General features: G+C 24.8%; 1 protein-coding gene across 4 annotated transcripts in view; it reads left to right on the forward strand.

Moving 5' to 3' along the window:
* The window catches only part of LOC142228023 (uncharacterized), a 177348-nt gene that overhangs the window by 114387 nt on the left and 44792 nt on the right, over window positions 1-18169 (forward strand). For all 4 annotated transcript variants that reach the window (XM_075298285.1, XM_075298286.1, XM_075298287.1 and 1 more), the window contains one exon: window positions 8236-8284. The gene's annotated coding sequence lies outside the window, so the exon portion shown is untranslated. The remainder of the gene's footprint in view (window positions 1-8235; window positions 8285-18169) is intronic.

Raw genomic sequence — 18169 nt, forward strand, 5'->3', positions numbered from 1 at the left:
AACTAAATTTTGACAAAATTTTCTATAGAAATAAAATTTTGACAAAATTTTCTATACAAATAAAATTTTGACAAAATTTTCTATAGAAATAAAATTTTGACAAAATTTTCTATAGAAATAACATTTTGACAAAATTTTCTTTAGATAAAACATTTTGATAAAATTTTCTATAGAAATACAATTTTGACTAAATTTTTGTATCGAAATAAAATTTTGCCACAATTTTCAATAGAAATAAAATTTTGACAAAATTTTCTATAGAAATAAAATGTTTAGCAAATTTTTCTATAGAAATAAAATTTTTAGCAAATTTTTCTATAGAAATAAAATTTTGACGAAATTTTCTTGAGAAATAAAATTTTGACGAAATTTCTATAGTAACAAAATTTTGTTATGTAATTTTGAGAAAATTTTCTTTAAATAAAACATTTTGATAAAATTTTCTATAGAAATAAAATTTTGCAAAAATTTTTTATAGAAATAAAATTTTGACGAAATTCACTATAGAAATATTATTTGACAACATTTTCTATAGCAAATAAAATTTTGACAAAATTTTCTATAGAAATACAATTTTGACAAAATATTCTATAGAAATACAATTTTGACAAAATTTTTGTATCGAAATAAAATTTTGAAAAAATTTTCTATAAAAATAACATTTTGACAAAAATTTCTATAGAAATAAACTTTTTAGCAAATTTTTCTATAGAAATAAAATTTTTAGCAAATTTTTCTATAGAAATAAAATTTTGACGAAATTTTCTTTAGAAATAAAATTTTGACGAAATTTCTTTAGTAACAAAATTTGGTTATGTAATTTTGACAAAATTTTCTTTAAATAAAACATTTTGATAAAATTTATTATAGAAATAAAATTGTGCAAAAATTTTTTATAGAAATAAAATTTTGACGAAATTCACTATAGAAATATTATTTGACAACATTTTCTATAGCAAAATAAATTTTGACAAACATTTTCTATAGAAATAAAATTTTAACGAAATTTTTGTATCGAAATAAAATTTTGCCACAATTTTCTATAGAAATAAAATTTTGACAAAATTTTCTATAGAAATAACATTTTGAGAAAATTTTCTATAGAAATAAAATTTTGACGAAATTTTCTTTAGAAATAAAATTTTGACAACATTTTCTAGAGAAATAAAATTTTGACAACATTTTCTATACAAATAAAATTTTTAGCAAATTTTTCTATAGAAATAAAATTTTTAGCAAATTTTTCTATAGAAATAAAATTTTGACGAAATTTTCTTGAGAAATAAAATTTTGACGAAATTTCTATAGTAACAAAATTTTATCATGTAATTTTGACAAAATTTTCTTTAGATAAAACATTTCGATAAAATTTTCTATAGAAATAAAATTTTGCAAAAATTTTCTATAGAAATAAAATTTTGACAAACTTTTCTATAGAAATAAAATTTTGACAAAATTTTCTATAGAAATAAAATTTTGACGAAATTTACTATAGAAATATTACTTGACAAAATTTTCTATAGACATAAAAATTTTCAAAACTTTTCTATAGAAATACAATTTTGACAACATTTTCTATAGAAATACAATTTTGACAAAATTTTTGTATCGAAATAAAATTTTGCCACAATTTTCTATAGAAATAAAATTTTGACAAAATTTTCTATAGAAATACAATTTTTAGCAAATTTTTCTATAGAAATAAAAATTTGACGAAATTTCTATAGAAACAAAATTTTGTTATGTAATTTTGACAAAATTTTCTATAGAAATAAAATTTTTGACAAAATTTTTTATAGAAATAAAATTTTGAAAAAAATTTCTGTAGAAATAAAATTTTTGGCAAAATTTTCTGTAGAAATAAAATTTTGACAAAATTTTCTAAAGAAATAAAATGTTGACAACATTTTCTAGAGAAATAAAATTTTGACAAAATTTTCTAAAGAAATAACATTTTGACAAAATTTTCTATAAAAATACAATTTTGACAAAATTTTCTATAGAAAAAAATTTTTTTGCAAAATTTTCTATAGAAATAAAATTTTTGGCAAAATTTTCTACAGAATTAAAATTTTTGACAAAATTTTCTGTAGAAGATATTTTTTGTATGATAGTTTTTTTTTTTTTTGAATTTTCTAAAAATTTATGGTAGATTATTTTGGGCTCAAATGGCAACCGTGATTGCAAAACACTGTTCGATTTACGTGACATAGAAACCCGCATACCGGTGGCAAAGATGCACGCTAGTGCTATACCTTTGACAGCAACTGTGGTTGACTACTCATAATAATGTGGCTATTTTGATGTTAATCATTGAACCAGGAAGTATTGTAAGTCTCGTATTTCTAATGTGGTCAATGATATGACCATTAACGTTCGTACTCATGTAAATATCAATTGGATATGAAAGTCAATATCTTAGATGGTGATACAACTGAAATTGCCTTCGTAGACATGTGCACACATCACATGATCACAATATTTTCCTTTGCCAATTTCGCTCATCAATGGGATTATGTTCTAGAATATTAATGATTTTTGATACTCAAAGATATACTGAGAAAAAAAAACATACGTAATTGGGAGCAATTGAAATTGTTTAATAAAAGGGAAATTGTAAATGGCAAAAATTTGATGTTCCGAGTTAGGCCGCATTGATCCCTTCCTTCTTAACCCGTGCTTATACAACGGGAGCTAAATTTCTCTTATGCAGAAGAGAGATAAGAATTTTTTTAGCTCATTTCCAATTTTTAGTGTTAAAATGTTCAGCCATATCATTGAGAGATTTGGGCTGCCTCTTGGCGGTTTCCGGGTGAGGATCACATATTTCCAATTTTTAATATTAAATTGCTCAGCCAACTCGTTGAGGAATTTTTGGTTGTTTCGAGTCGGATGAAATAGCGCCTTTCGGAGAATCCGAGATCTAAATGTTTTGCCCCATTGGAATCTAAATCTGTGATTGAAACCATGCCCCTAAATTTAATCATCTTATTCCATCGAAATTCTAATACCTATGCTGAAAAATGCGATTTTCAAAATAATTAGACTTCACAGCAATTACGAATACTTGGGAGAAACTCCAGAAATTAAAAAAAAAAATGATATGAATCCAAATATGTGACAGCCTTAACATTAACACCTACGTTGGAATCCCCCTCAAAAAAAACTGTGGGAGTGACAGAAAGCATTCATGCTATAAAGAAAAATCAATTCTCACCTCAATATGAAATCCAATACATATGCAATAGCTTCCATGTTCAGCATAATTAGGTGACCTAACAAAATAATAGAAAATATTTTAAATGATCTTTCACTTCCTCAAAACGAAATCTTTTCTCCCAATAATACAAAAATAATCTATGGCGCTTTCAAATATGTATTCCAAATTGACGACGTAAAAATGTGCACGAAAATTTATGCCTACCCAATGTGCCACATTTTGAAGAGCAAACAGTTTCGAATGATGCTTGTAGCTGCTGCTGCACGCAACATTTCCAAATGTTTTCGAAAACTTAAACTTTATTTCATGGACAGACTATTAAATGCCTGTTCCATAAATCTCTCCGAATTGACATAAATGTTTTCATAAATGATCAGTTGAGTGATAAATAGACAAGTCATTAAGAATGTAATATAAAAAAAATTACGCCCACCTCGAATTTCGGGTCTATTCCATGAGACGCAAAGAAATGACAAGAATGTCACGTCTCAATTTGGGATATTTTTCCCCGATATGGAACATAATAGGTAAGGGCATGAATAACATAAAACGATTGATATCTCTTGCATGCGTTAAAGCATCACAAATAAAGAAATTCCTGAAGAAATATCTTTAATCGTTATCTTACTTCAAATCTTAGTGATTGTGTATAAAAAAAAATCAAATAAATTATTTTTTTTATTTTTTTTTATTTTATATTAACTACGACAAAGGTCAGATTGTCGATTTTGTTCTCATGTTAAAGTTGTAATGTGACAAAGACCAGACTACAAAAATTTAAGCTGGATTTATGTTATTCCCATTTAACATAGGTCTCTTTGGGATCATTAAATAAAAAAAAAATTATTAAACCTTCCCAATTCGTTACAATTCTCAATAGTAAACAGATTTTATTTTTATTTACCGGTCGAGAAGAAAAGGTTTTCTTGAGCCTCATGGGAATCTTAGGGTAGATACGAGATAGGGTAGTAGAGCTACCAGGATATTTAAAAAAATTAAATTAAATTAAATTAAATTAAATTAAATTAAATTAAATTAAATTAAATTAAATTAAATTAAATTAAATTAAATTAAATTAAATTAAATTAAATTAAATTAAATTAAATTAAATTAAATTAAATTCAATTTAATTAAATTAAATTTAATTAAATTTAATTAAATTAAATTAAATTAAGACATATTTAAGACATATTTTTCTTTATTGAGCCTTTTTGGGCTACAATGGTTTACAATGCTTTTTTTATTCTTGAAAATTTTGTTAAATACTTAAGACTATAATGTAATATCTTAATAATGTATAATTGTGTTACAGCTCCATGCTTCGTTGTGTAATTTTGTTGTCGTTATTTATTTTAATAAAATTAACTATATAAAGGAATAATGCTCTTACTCCCTGAGCTTTTATGTTGTGAGCGTTTAAAGAGCTCTTATATACTAATATAAATCAAATGGTAAGAAAATATATAGTAACAATTAAATTAAATTAAATCAAATGGTAAGAAAATATATAGTAACAATTAAATTAAATTAAATTAAATTAAATTAAATTAAATTAAATTAAATTAAATTAAATTAAATTAAATTAAATTAAATTAAATTAAATTAAATTAAATTAAATTAAATTAAATTAAATTAAATTAAATTAAATTAAATTAAATTAAATTAAATTAAATTAAATTAAATTAAATTAAATTAAATTAAATTAAATTAAATTAAATTAAATTAAATTAAATTAAATTAAATTAAATTAAATTAAATTAAATTAAATTAAATTAAATTAAATTAAATTAAATTAAATTAAATTAAATTAAATTAAATTAAATTAAATTAAATTAAATTAAATTAAATTAAATTAAATTAAATTAAATTAAATTAAATTAAATTAAATTAAATGACATGAAATGAAATGAAATGAAATGAAATGAAATGAAATGAAATGATATGATATGATATGATATGATATGATATGATATGATATGATATGATATGATATGATATGATATGATATGATATGATATGATATGATATGATATGATATGATATGATATGATATGATATGATATGATATGATATGATATGATATGATATGATATGATATGATATGATATGATATGATATGATATGATATGATATGATATGATATGATATGATATGATATGATATGATATGATATGATATGATATGATATGATATGATATGATATGATATGATATGATATGATATGATATGATATGATATGATATGATATATGATATGATATGATATGATATGATATGATATGATATGATATGATGATATGATATGATATGATATGATATGATATGATATGATATGATATGATATGATATGATATGATATGATATGATATGATATGATATGATATGATATGATATGATATGATATGATATGATATGATATGATATGATATGATATGATATGATATGATATGATATGATATGATATGATATGATATGATATGATATGATATGATATGATATGATATGATATGATATGATATGATATGATATGATATGATATGATATGATATGATATGATATGATATGATATGATATGATATGATATGATATGATATGATATGATATGATATGATATGATATGATATGATATGATATGATATGATATGATATGATATGATATGATATGATATGATATGATATGATATGATATGATATGATATGATATGATATGATATGATGTGATGTGATGTGATATGATATGATATGATATGATATGATATGATATGATATGATATGATATGATATGATATGATATGATATAGATATGATATGATATGATATGATATGAAATGAAATGAAATGAATGAAATGAAATGAAATGAAATGAAATGAAATGATATGATATGAAATGAAATGAAATGAAATGAAATGAAATGAAGTGAAGTGAAGTGAAGTGAAGTGAAATGGAATGAAATGAATTGAATTGAAATAAAATGAAGTGTTGTGAAGTGAAGTGTAGTGAAGTGAAGTGTAGTGTAGTGAAGTGAAGCGAAGTGAAGTGAAGTGGAATGAAGTGGAGTGAAGTGAAATAAAATAAATTGAAATGAAATGAAACAAAAATGAAGTAAAATGAATTGAAATGAAATGAAATGAAATGAAATGAAATGAAATGAAATAATATGAATTGAAATGAAATGAAATAATATAAATTGAAATGAAATGAAATGAATAAAACGGAATAAAATGGAATGAAATGGAATGAAATGAAATGAATTAAAATAAAATGAAGTGTTTGTGAAGTGAAGTGAAATAAAATAAATTGAAATGAAATGAAATGATGTAAAATGAAATGAAATAAAATAAAATAAATTGAAATGAAAAGAAAGAAACGAAATGAAATGAATTGAAATAAATAAATTAATTGAATTGAATTGAAATAAAATGATCTAAAAAAATAAATAAAATTAAAGTAATGTGATTTTAGCAAACTAAATCAAATTAATTATTTTGACAATAAATTACTTTAAAAAATATTTAATTAAATTAATAATACATTTAACCAATTCCTTTTCAACTACCCTAATATAGACTCTTTTATATTTTTTTATTTTTCGCTTTTCAAAAATTATTTCCACGGGAAATCGGTGTCAATTCCATGTTTATTTTATTCAACTTTTGTCGGCCTTTGTTCCATTGGTGCCCCACAATCTCCAACGGCATAACCTGCCATTGTATGCTACATATGTTTGTCAAATGGAGCCATCGCTTCGTTTTCGCTTCAAGCCATTTGCGTGGGAGATTTGGGGTCAGGTCATGGGTTGTATGTATTCTTTGGCCGTTGTAGGTGCGTGTTCATATGCCAATGGTCATATAAAACTAGAGATGGTAATAAGACAAATATGCTAAGCCAACAAATGTAAAAAGCTACTCTACTAAATCACCTGATTAAAAATTAATAAGAAGTTATTTTCTTAAATAAAATATCTATATAAAATATAAATCAAATTTCAAGAAACGAAAATTTTTTAAATGTTGACTTGGGTTACTTTGACATCAGCTTACTACAGATTCCAAGTTATTAATACGATTGAAATTTTTGTCAAATTCATGTTTTTGCTACAAAATGGTTAAAATTGAATGAAATGTGCGTGAGTTAAATTTAACAATCTAGAATGAATCAGAATTGTTCTTTACTTGTATAGAAATTTAAAAATTTTTTAAAAAAATCTCAATGAAGCGGATCATAGTGGACTATCCCATATATACATATATTCTTGCTTAAAAGTTTTTTGGTTTTAGGGTTTATTTAATAGAATTTTTACCGGTATTTAATAGGAAAAAGAGCGTAAATCTAATGAAAATGCCATAGGGGAATTTAATAAATAAAAAATAATGAGTAATACATATACAATGCCCTAAATGCCGTATTACATTTATTGCTTATTGACCAAATAGTAAGCTGAAAAAAGCTTGCAATGAAACTAAATGCTACAGATAGTTTGCCAAATACGGCAATGTATAAGTCTTAAAACTATAAAAAAAAACTACTAGACTACAGGGAAGTTGACACGAGGTTTTACTAATTCCTAATTTTGTGAAAAAAATTCAAATTTTATTTTATTTTATTTTATTTTATTTTATTTTATAGTTGATACTAAATTTATAGTAAATATAATATTAGTATAAAGATATAAAAAACATTGACAACTGAGGCCATCAGCTAAAAATTCAAATTTTAAATCGATCCCAAACTTGAAAAAAAAATATGTTTCTGTTTAATACACAAAAGATCGCATAAAACCAAATAATCAACGTTTTTCTATTTTCACATTTAATAGTATTTTTCAAAATAACTTCGATAAAAAAAAATTATATTACCACCCAGCCCCCCAAAAACCTGCTATTCCCCTACCATTTAAATTAGCACAAAAATCAAATCTTCTATCGCCACCACTTTACTATGTAATTTTTTTATGTAATCCTCAAAAAAAAAAATAATAAATAATTAAAATGTCTTTCTTTACTCATCTCTTTCAGGATTAAGAAAAACTACACAACGTCCGACAAACATAAGCCATTGCACAAGGTAAGTACCTCATGTCCACCTATATCTGCTTTTGATACAAAGCATGACTAATTAAATTTTAATTAAATGAAAGAAAAATGCATTCGAATAGAAATCAATAGTTGGCCTAATGACTAGATTTTGTGATTCAAAGACCCACATAAAAGTAGGTGGTATTTACATCATAGCAAGGTGATTATTTACCAAATGCCCAGAGTTCACTAATGGAATTATACACAGTTGATTGGGCAGGTTGCACTAATTGATTGGCTTCCTTTTGAGGTGCGCGTTTATTTTCAAGATATTTGGTGGCAAGGTTGGTTCATTTTTTTTTCGGGGCGTACTTTAATGAGTTCGTAGACTTTTAGTATGAAAAAAATCTATGTGTGGAGTTCAATGTCTCAATTAGGGAAAGCTTCTCAAAATTGGTTTAAATGTAATTCCATTCGAAATCAAGTCCCTAAACTTAAAATAAACAACTTTCATTGGTAACAGAATAATTAGGTGTGGTTAGGCTTTTAGTACTGAATACCCAAGCAGTGATAGTTTAAAAAAACTTAGCACTCGTTTATCCAGGACATGTCCACAAATATGAATTATTATCATGTTATTCGATAAATTAACCACAATACATTGCTTATGTCAACACCCGAGCCAAAAATAATCTAACAAAATTTGGACAAATTTTTCTCCAAAAACAAACAAAAATAAGCAAAACTTTATTTTTATTAAAAATGTTGTCAAAATTTTATTTCTATAGCAAATTTTGTCAAAATTTTATTTCTATAGAAAATTTAGTCAAAATTTTATTTCTATAGAAAATTTTATCAAAATTTTAGTGCTATAGAAAGTTTTGTCAAAATTTTATTTCTATAGAAAACTTTGTCAATATTTTATTTCTATACAAAATTTTGTCAAAATTTTATTTCTATAGAAAATGTTGTCAAAATTTTATTTCTGTAGAAAATGTTGTCAAAATTTTATTTCTATAGAAAATTTTGTAAAAATTTTATTTCTATAGAAAATTTTGTCAAAATTTTATTTCTATAGAAAATTTTATCAAAATTTTAGTGCTATAGAAAGTTTTGTCAAAATTTTATTTCTATAGAAAACTTTGTCAATATTTTATTTCTATACAAAATTTTGTCAAAATTTTATTTCTATAGAAAATTTTGTCAAAATTTTATTTCTATAGAAAATTTTGTCAAAATTTTATTTCTATAGAAAATTTTGTAAAAATTTTATTTCTATAGAAAATTTTGTCAAAATTTTATTTCTATAGAAAATTTTGTCAAAATTTTATTTCTATAGAAAATTTGGTAAAAATTTGTTTCTATAGAAAATTTTGTCAAAATTGTATTTCAAAAGAAAATTTGGTCAAAATTTTATTTCTATAGAAAATGTTGTCGAAATTTTATTTCTATAGATATTTTTGTCAAAATTAAGTTCTATACAAAATTTTGTCAAAATTTAGTTCTATACTAAATTTTGTCAAAATTTTATTTCTATACAAAATTTTATTTCAGTAGGAAATTTTTGTAAAAATTTTATTTCTATAGAAAATTTTGTCAAATTTTAATTTCTATAAAAAATTTTGTCAAAATTTAATTTTTATAGAAAATTTTGTCAAAACTTAAAATAAACAACTTTCATTGATAAAAGAATAATTAGGTGTGGTTTCTTTTAATACTGAATACCCAAGCAGTGATGGTTAAAAAAAAAAAACTTAGCACTCGTTTATCCATTACATGTCCACAAATGTGAATTAATATCATGTTATTCGACAAATTAACCACAACAAATTGCTTCTGTCAACACTCAAGGCAAAAATAATCTAACAAAATTTGGACAAAATTTTCTGAAAAAACTAGCAAACAAACAAAAATATGCAAGAATTTATTTCTATAAAAAATTTTGTCAAAATTTTATTTCTGTAGAAAATGTTGTCAAAATTTTATTTCTATAGAAAATTTTGTCAAAATTTAATTTTTATAGAAAATTTTATGTGACTAGATCTAAAAATTATTGCACATAAAAAATTCTTAAACAATTAAATAAAACTGCCACAAAAAATGCCAAACTTAAAAAAAAATTGTATTTCTATAGAAAATGTTGTCAAAATTTTATTTCTATAGATATTTTTGTCAAAATTAAGTTCTATACAAAATTTTGGCAAAATTTAGTTCTATACTAAATTTTGTCAAAATTTTTTTTCTATACAAAATTTTATTTCTATAGAAAATTTTGTCAAAATTTTATTTCTATAGAAAATGTTGTCAAAATTTTATTTTTCTATAGAAAATTTTTGTCAAAATTTTATTTCTATAGAAAATGTTGTCAAAAATTTATTTCTGTAGAAATTTTGTCAAAATTTTATTTCTATAGAAAATTTTATCAAAATTTTATTTCTATAGAAAATTTTGTCAAAATTTTATTTCTATAGAAAATTTTTTCAAAATTTAATTTTTATAGTAAATTTTATCAAAATTTTATTTCTATAGAAAATTTTGTCAAAATTTTATTTCTAAGAAAATTTTGTCAAAATTTTATTTCAAAGAAAATTTTGTCAAAATTTAGTTCTATACAAAATTTTATTTCTATAGAAAATTTTGTCAAAATTTTATTTCTATAGATAATTTCTTTGTCATAATTTTATGTCTATACAAAATTGTGTCAGAAGTTTATGTCTATAGAAAAATTTGTCAAAATTTTATTTCTACAGAAAATTTTGTCAAAATTTTATTTCTATAGATAATTTTGTCTACATTTTATTAAAATGTTTTCAAAATTTTATTTCCATAGAAAATGTTGTCTACATTTTATTAAAATGTTCTCAAAATTTTATTTCTATAGAAAATTTTGCCAAAATTTTATATCTATTGAAAATTTGGTCAAAATTTCATTTCTGTAGAAAATTTTGTCAAAATTTTATTTCTATAGAAAATTTGGTAAAATTTTTATTTCTATAGAAAATGTTGTCAAAATTTTATTTCTATTAAAAATTTTGTCAAAATTTTATTTCTATATAAAATTTTGTCAAAATTTTTTTTCAATAGAAAATTTTATTTCAGTAGGAAATTTTTTTTATTTCTATAGAAAACTTTGTCAAAATTTAATTTTTATAGAAAATTTTGTCAAAATTTTATGTGACTAGATCTAAAAATTATTGCACATAAAGAATTCTTAAAAAATTAAATAAAAATCCCAAAAAATAATTCCAAACCTAAAAATATAATTTTTTATGGTTTAAATAAATTAAAAATTGTATATTAATAACGTTTATATTCTTATTTATATTTTTAATTTTTTTTTCAATTATTTTTTTTTTATACCTCTGTTGTTTTAGTGAAAACTTTTCGTTGATTTATACCTTTGACGGCTTACTCATAATATGCCGGGTCATCACATTTATGGAAATGAGATAAGACTTGACACAAAGCTTGTTGACAGAAATCATCATAAAATATTTGATTGGCAATAATTTTTGTAAAGTCATTGAATGTTTATGTTTACTACCTGTTGTTGGTTGCAATCATACATGTATACAAGCATTTATGATTCGCGTCTCTAGTATGTCAAATGTTTTTCCTGCAAATAATGATCATATGTGCAATAAGTGTCTTGTGTCAATAATTCACACCCAAGGAAAAAACAAATTCGTAAAATTGATATGAACTTTTTGATGAAAAACGAAAACAAACCCGAGGGAAAAAATTAATCAATGTAAGAATTAATTTTTCACTATACATACAACAAATGTTCAGTCACCAAAGTCTTTGTAAATGGTGTTCAGACAGCTCCTCTTAAAACGAAGCATCAAATAAAAACCGGATAGAGAAAAAATTAAATATTTAAAAAACCGGGTTTTGAACCGCGGCTAACCCGTTTTCTGTTTTTCAAACAAACTACTAAATAAATTGAGTGTCTCATACCATGTACTAATAGTTTCTAGTTCGATTTCTATCTTTTCTCTAAAATGTTTCCTTCAAATTTGGCCATAAATCATAGGAATTACTCACTCGTCAAGGTTTAAAAGAATTTAGTAGAACTCGGCCGAAGAATCGGCTTCGGCACTCCGCCAAAAATAAATAATCAGAAACGAACTTCGGTGTGATTTGGCCGATTAACCGAAGCAAACATTTTTTATTTATTTTATTAGGTTGGTTTCTGCGTTTATAAGACCCCTTTTTGTTTGAGTTTTAGATGAATCTTAAACTTCCCGTTTAAGTGAGTAAGAAAATAATTAAATAAAGAATTGATTTGAGTACACTAATAGAAAAAATTACGTTCCAAAATCGTGAACGGGCGGTACCAAAATGAAACGGAAACGTTCATGAAAACTCAAAAGGAACTCGAACTCAAAACGGAATGTTCACGGTTTCGTCCACCGGCGTTCACGATTTAATGAGCGGCTTTCGTTTTTCTTTGGTCATGAAAAGTCTAGTGGTGCAATTTTATTTCTATTGAAAATTTTGACAAAATTTTATTTTTATAGATTTTTTTTTAAATTATTATTTCTATAGAAAATTTTGTCAAAATTTTATTTCTATAGAAAATTTTGTCAAAATTTTATTTCTATATAAAATTTTGTCAAAATTTTATTTCTATATAAAATTTTGTCAAAATTTTATTTCTATATAAAATTTTGTCAAAATTTTATTTCTATAGCAAATTTTGTCAAAATTTTATTTCTATAGAAATTTTGGTCAAAATTTTATTTCTATAGAAAATTTTGTCAAAATTTTTTTGCTATAGAAAATTTTGTCAAAATTTTATTTCTATAGAAAAGTTTGTCAAAATTTTATTTCTTTGGAAAATTTTGCCAAAATTTTATTTCTATAGAAAATTTTGTCAACATTTTATTTCTATAGAAAATTTTGTCAAAATTTTATTTCTATAGAAAATTTTGTCAAAATTTTATTTCTATAGAAAATTTTGTCAACTTTTTATTTCTATAGAAAATTTTGTCAACATTTTATTTCTATAGAAAATTTTGTCAAAATTTTATTTCTATAGAAAAGTTTGCCAAAATTTTATTTCTGTAGAAAATTATGTCAAAATTTTATTTCTATAGAAAATTTTGTCAACATTTTATTTCTATGGAAAATTTTGTCAAAATTTAATTTCCATAGAAAATTTTGTCAAAATTTTATTTCCATAGAAAATTTTGTCAAAATTTCATTTCTTTAGAAAATGTTGTCAACATTTTATTTCTATAGAAAATTTTGTCAAAATTTTATTTCTATGGAAAATTTTGTCAAAATCTAGTTATACAATGCGCTAAGGGGTGTATGTTGCAGGCAATCCAGGTTGGAATCAGGGTAGCTGATTTTCTATTTTTTTAAAACCATTACGTTTTCAGATCATAGATGCTGGTTGTTGTTTTGACAACGTCAGAATGTCAGAATGACACCGTCTGGTCTCCGTTTGACACCACATTTGTGTTGATTCACTTTCATGAACGGATCGTTTGGAAATGAGCACGCCGTTCATGATTTTTGCAATGGGTGTAGGAAAAGTAAAAGCTGGAAATTTTACATTTAGTTTGGATGATCAGTGCGCCTTCTACCTAAAATCCGGAGATGGGTCTAGGCTTTGCCAAATGAATCGATAAAAACTAAATCCAAAAATACCTCCAGATTTCCAATTTCCAACAAAATGGATAAAATTCGGGATTTCTAGAAGCCGAAGAAGTCAAATAGGAAGATAAGTAAATTCGGAATTTCTAGAAGCCGAACAAGTCAAACAGGAAGATCAGTCTATAATAGACCGATATACTTTATATTCGGTACACCTATTTACGGAACTAAAATTATGCTAAATATCCATTTTCAGGTAGTTACTAGAATCCCAAAAAGTCAAGTCGAGACGCTACAAACCATATTCGACTCAGTTAGTTTTGGTCGACTCAGTTTGTCTGAAATTGTAAATCTAGTGATACAATTTCAGACAAAAAAAACTAAGGTTTCGAGAAGGCCAAGAAGCTAAATCGGCAAATCGATCTATATGGGGGCTATACCAAAACATGTGTCGGTCACACACCATTTTCGGCACGCCTATTTGCGAACCGAAAATATCTCGATTTATAGAAGCCGAAGACCTCAGATTACATGCAGAGAACGATCACCCCACATATGTTTCAAGAGCAAAATGACTTTTTAGACGGTGAATGTATCGGCTTCGTCTTCCACATTACATCGTCTTCGGCTTCATCAAAAAATATCCGTTTCGGTCGAGCTGTAGATCAACTGGTTAATCAACTTCCTCTCATACTGTGACAATATGGTTAATGAATTATTTTACCATATACCATATCCTCTCGGAAGTGGATACCCACGCTCATCTAAATGTTGTCCACATTTGGGAGGTACATGCATAGAAGGAATATGATCAACTCAACCATGTTTCAAGAGCAAAATGATATTTCTGGATGGTGACCATGTAACATGTTTATGGCAAAAATGTTCTTTTCTCGCCGAGAAAATAACAAGGTTGGGACAAATATGTTACATGGTCACCATTCAAAAATAACATTTTGCTCTTGAAACATGGTTGAGGTGATCATATTACTTCTCTGTGTGTATCCAGGTATGAGAGTTTAATTTTACTGCAAAGTTCTCACGACAATTGTTCACATTTGAAAAGTGTTCGGTTTTCAAACTATTCAAGTTTGAGAGGTTTCTCCATATACTATCTCATTATTCCAAAGTCGATTGATTTTCCCATTCAGAATGTAAACCCATTACCCCAGCTCTCGGTAATGCTAAAGGTAATATTTTATCGATTGCGGGTAAGGCCTTACAAAACAAGTTTCAATCAATTTGATCAAACTATGCCCCTATACTGATGATGTGATATCAATAAAAACTATTAACATGACAGACTTTGATACATGGACAGTCATTTTTCTCCGAGAACAATAATAAATTCTTTAATTATTTCTAATAATTACGACAATAATGGCAAACTTTAATCTATGTAAATAATTATGAAGATAAATGAGCAAATATACTAAAAAAGAACAGAAAGATTTAAAAAACACATCAACTTAAAAATACATTTTAGTTAAAAACATCTGAGGAAGGTTTTAAGCTTGACCGTGACTCTAGTGACAGTAGAGTTGAGTTACCTGCCAGTTTAAACGTCCGTCTCATTCGGTCTGTCTGTCTGTCTGTCTGTCTGTCTGTCTGTCTGTCTGTCTGTCCATTCAGAGGTCGTCACCGTCTGTCTTATTTATGTCTACTCAGCGTCAGAATTTCATAATTAATAATAAAAAAGTGTTTATCTCATTAAAAGTTTTAGTGATGATTGTTAATGCTGTTTATTACTCTCTTAACATTGGCCTTTGGGTGTACTCGGGGTTTGATGGATAGATGGATTGACAAGTGGCCAAAGTACATTCGATGACTTGACGCTATAGCGCGGGGGGCAAAAAGACAGGTCACTACTTGAAGCCGTTTAGTTTTATTTTTAATTGGATACTGTCAGAGTGCAACTTGAGCCTGATTGCACTTGGGTATCAGTCTGTAGTCAGACCTTCATTGATTGAGCTAACTCATCATCTAACAACACCCACAGCTCAGTTTTGGCTACACATTTTGCACAACAATTTTTCCAATTAGCTTGTATATGGTCCCATATATATACTTAGTTTAGTTAACCTCCATTGTGTGTTTCCATGAAGATACGGAGGTAAATCATCACTCACTAATGGTAATGGTTATCCACCAAACACCCAACAATGCCAATTGTGGGTGTATGGTTTCCTCTATGGTATTTTTTTTTTCGTTTTTCCTCACAATGATCTCATTTAAATGGAATTATTCATTGGCCTGTTTAAGTTTTCTAATTAAAAGCACATGAAACCTAATCAAGAGGAGGTATGCTTGCAACACTGAAAAAAAATCCCAGGAGGAGACGAGATAGATACAATAATGCCCAGAACCGGCTCTATAGAAATAAAATTTGTCTATTTTGACAAAATTTTCTATAGACAAAAAATTTTGACAAAATCTACTATAGACAAAATATTTTGACAAAATTCTGTAGAAGGCAGAAATTTTGACAAAATTTTCTATAGACAAAAAACTTTGACAAAATTTTCTATAGACAAAAAATTTTGACAAAATTTTCTATAGACAAAATATTTTGATACAATTTTCTATAGAAATACAATTTTGATAAAATTGTCTGTAGACAAAAAATTTTGACAAAATCTTCCAGAAACAAAAAATTTTTACGAAATCTTCTATTTTCTATATACAAAAAATGTTGTCAAAAGTTTCTATAGAAATAAAAATTTGACAAAATTGTCTATAGACAAAAAATGTTTACAAAAGTTTCTATACAGAGAAAATTTGGACAAAATTTTCTATCGACAAAAAATTTTGACAAAATTGTATATAGACAAAAAATTTTGACAAAATTTTCTATGGACCAAAAATTTTGACAAAATTTTCTATAGAGATAAAATTTGGACAAAATTGTCCATAAGATAAAATTTTGACAAAATCTTCTATAGACAAAGAATTTTGATACCATTTTCGAGAGACAAAAAATTTTGTCAAAATTTTCTATAGACAAAAAATTTTGACAAAATTTTCTATAGAAATAAAATTTTGACAAAATTTTTTATAGAAATAAAATTTTGACAAAATTTTCTATAGAAATAAAATTTTGACAAAATTTTCTATAAAGGTAGAATTTTGACAAAATTTTCAATGCACAAAAAAATTTTTGACAAAATCTTCTATAGACAAACAATTTTGACAAAATTTTCTATAGACAAAAAATTATGACAAAACTTTCTATGGCCAAAGAATTTTTACAAAATTTTCGATAGAGATAAACTTTTGACAAAATTGTCAATAAGATAAAATTTTGACAAAATCTTATATAGACAAAGAATTTGGATACAATTTTCGATAGACAAAAAATTTTGACAAAATTTTCTATAGGCAAAAATTTTTGAGAAAATCTTCTATAGGCAAACAATTTTGACAAAATTTTCTAAAGACAAAAATGTTGACCAAATTTTGTATAGAGATAAAATTTTGACAAAATTTTCTATAGACAAAAATTTTGACAAAATATTCTATAACAAACAATATTGACAAAATTTTCTATAGAGATACAATTTTGATAAAATTTTCTGTAGACAAAAAATTTTGACAAAATTTTCTATAGAGATACAATTTTGATAAAATTGTCTGTAGACAAAAAATTTTGACAAAATTTTCTATAGACAAAAAATTTTGACAAAATTTTCTATAGACAAAAATGTTTGACAAACTTTTTTATTGACAAAAAATTTTGAAAAAAAATTCTATATAAAATTTTGACAAAATTTTCTATATCAAAAAATTTTGACAAAATCTCCTAAAGGCAAAAAGTTTTGACAAAATTTTCTATAGAGATAAAATTTTGACAAAGAAAAAAATATCTTTAATTTAATTATATAGAATATCTAATTTTATTATAACATACTTCCATTATTTTTCCAATGTACATCTTTAGCTTGACAAATGACATGCTCAGGCTTCTAATACCATTCCCTTGTACTGAAAGTCACACACCTGTCTGTCTATCGTCTTAGACATCATTTGGAAAATTGGCTATTATGAAAAATGTCTGTTTTTTCATACCTACTTTCATAGGTTTTTTTCTTCATTTCAATTTTTAATGCGAAAATCTTGCATTTAACTCCCATGAAATTGGATATTCCACAACGGGGACAAACTTTCAATAACAGCACTTGTTGTCGTTAGGCTTTGGAAATTCGCTCTTATTTTGAGTCCTACATCATCATATAAACACTATAGCTTGCAGCAAGCCTCCAAACGGTTTGCAAGTTATTGCTTATGAGCATCGTAGTTGAAGCATATTCACATATGGTCTTTTATTATC

The sequence above is a fragment of the Haematobia irritans genome, chromosome 3 (assembly GCF_050003625.1).
Source record: "Haematobia irritans isolate KBUSLIRL chromosome 3, ASM5000362v1, whole genome shotgun sequence".
Taxonomy (NCBI): domain Eukaryota; kingdom Metazoa; phylum Arthropoda; class Insecta; order Diptera; family Muscidae; genus Haematobia; species Haematobia irritans.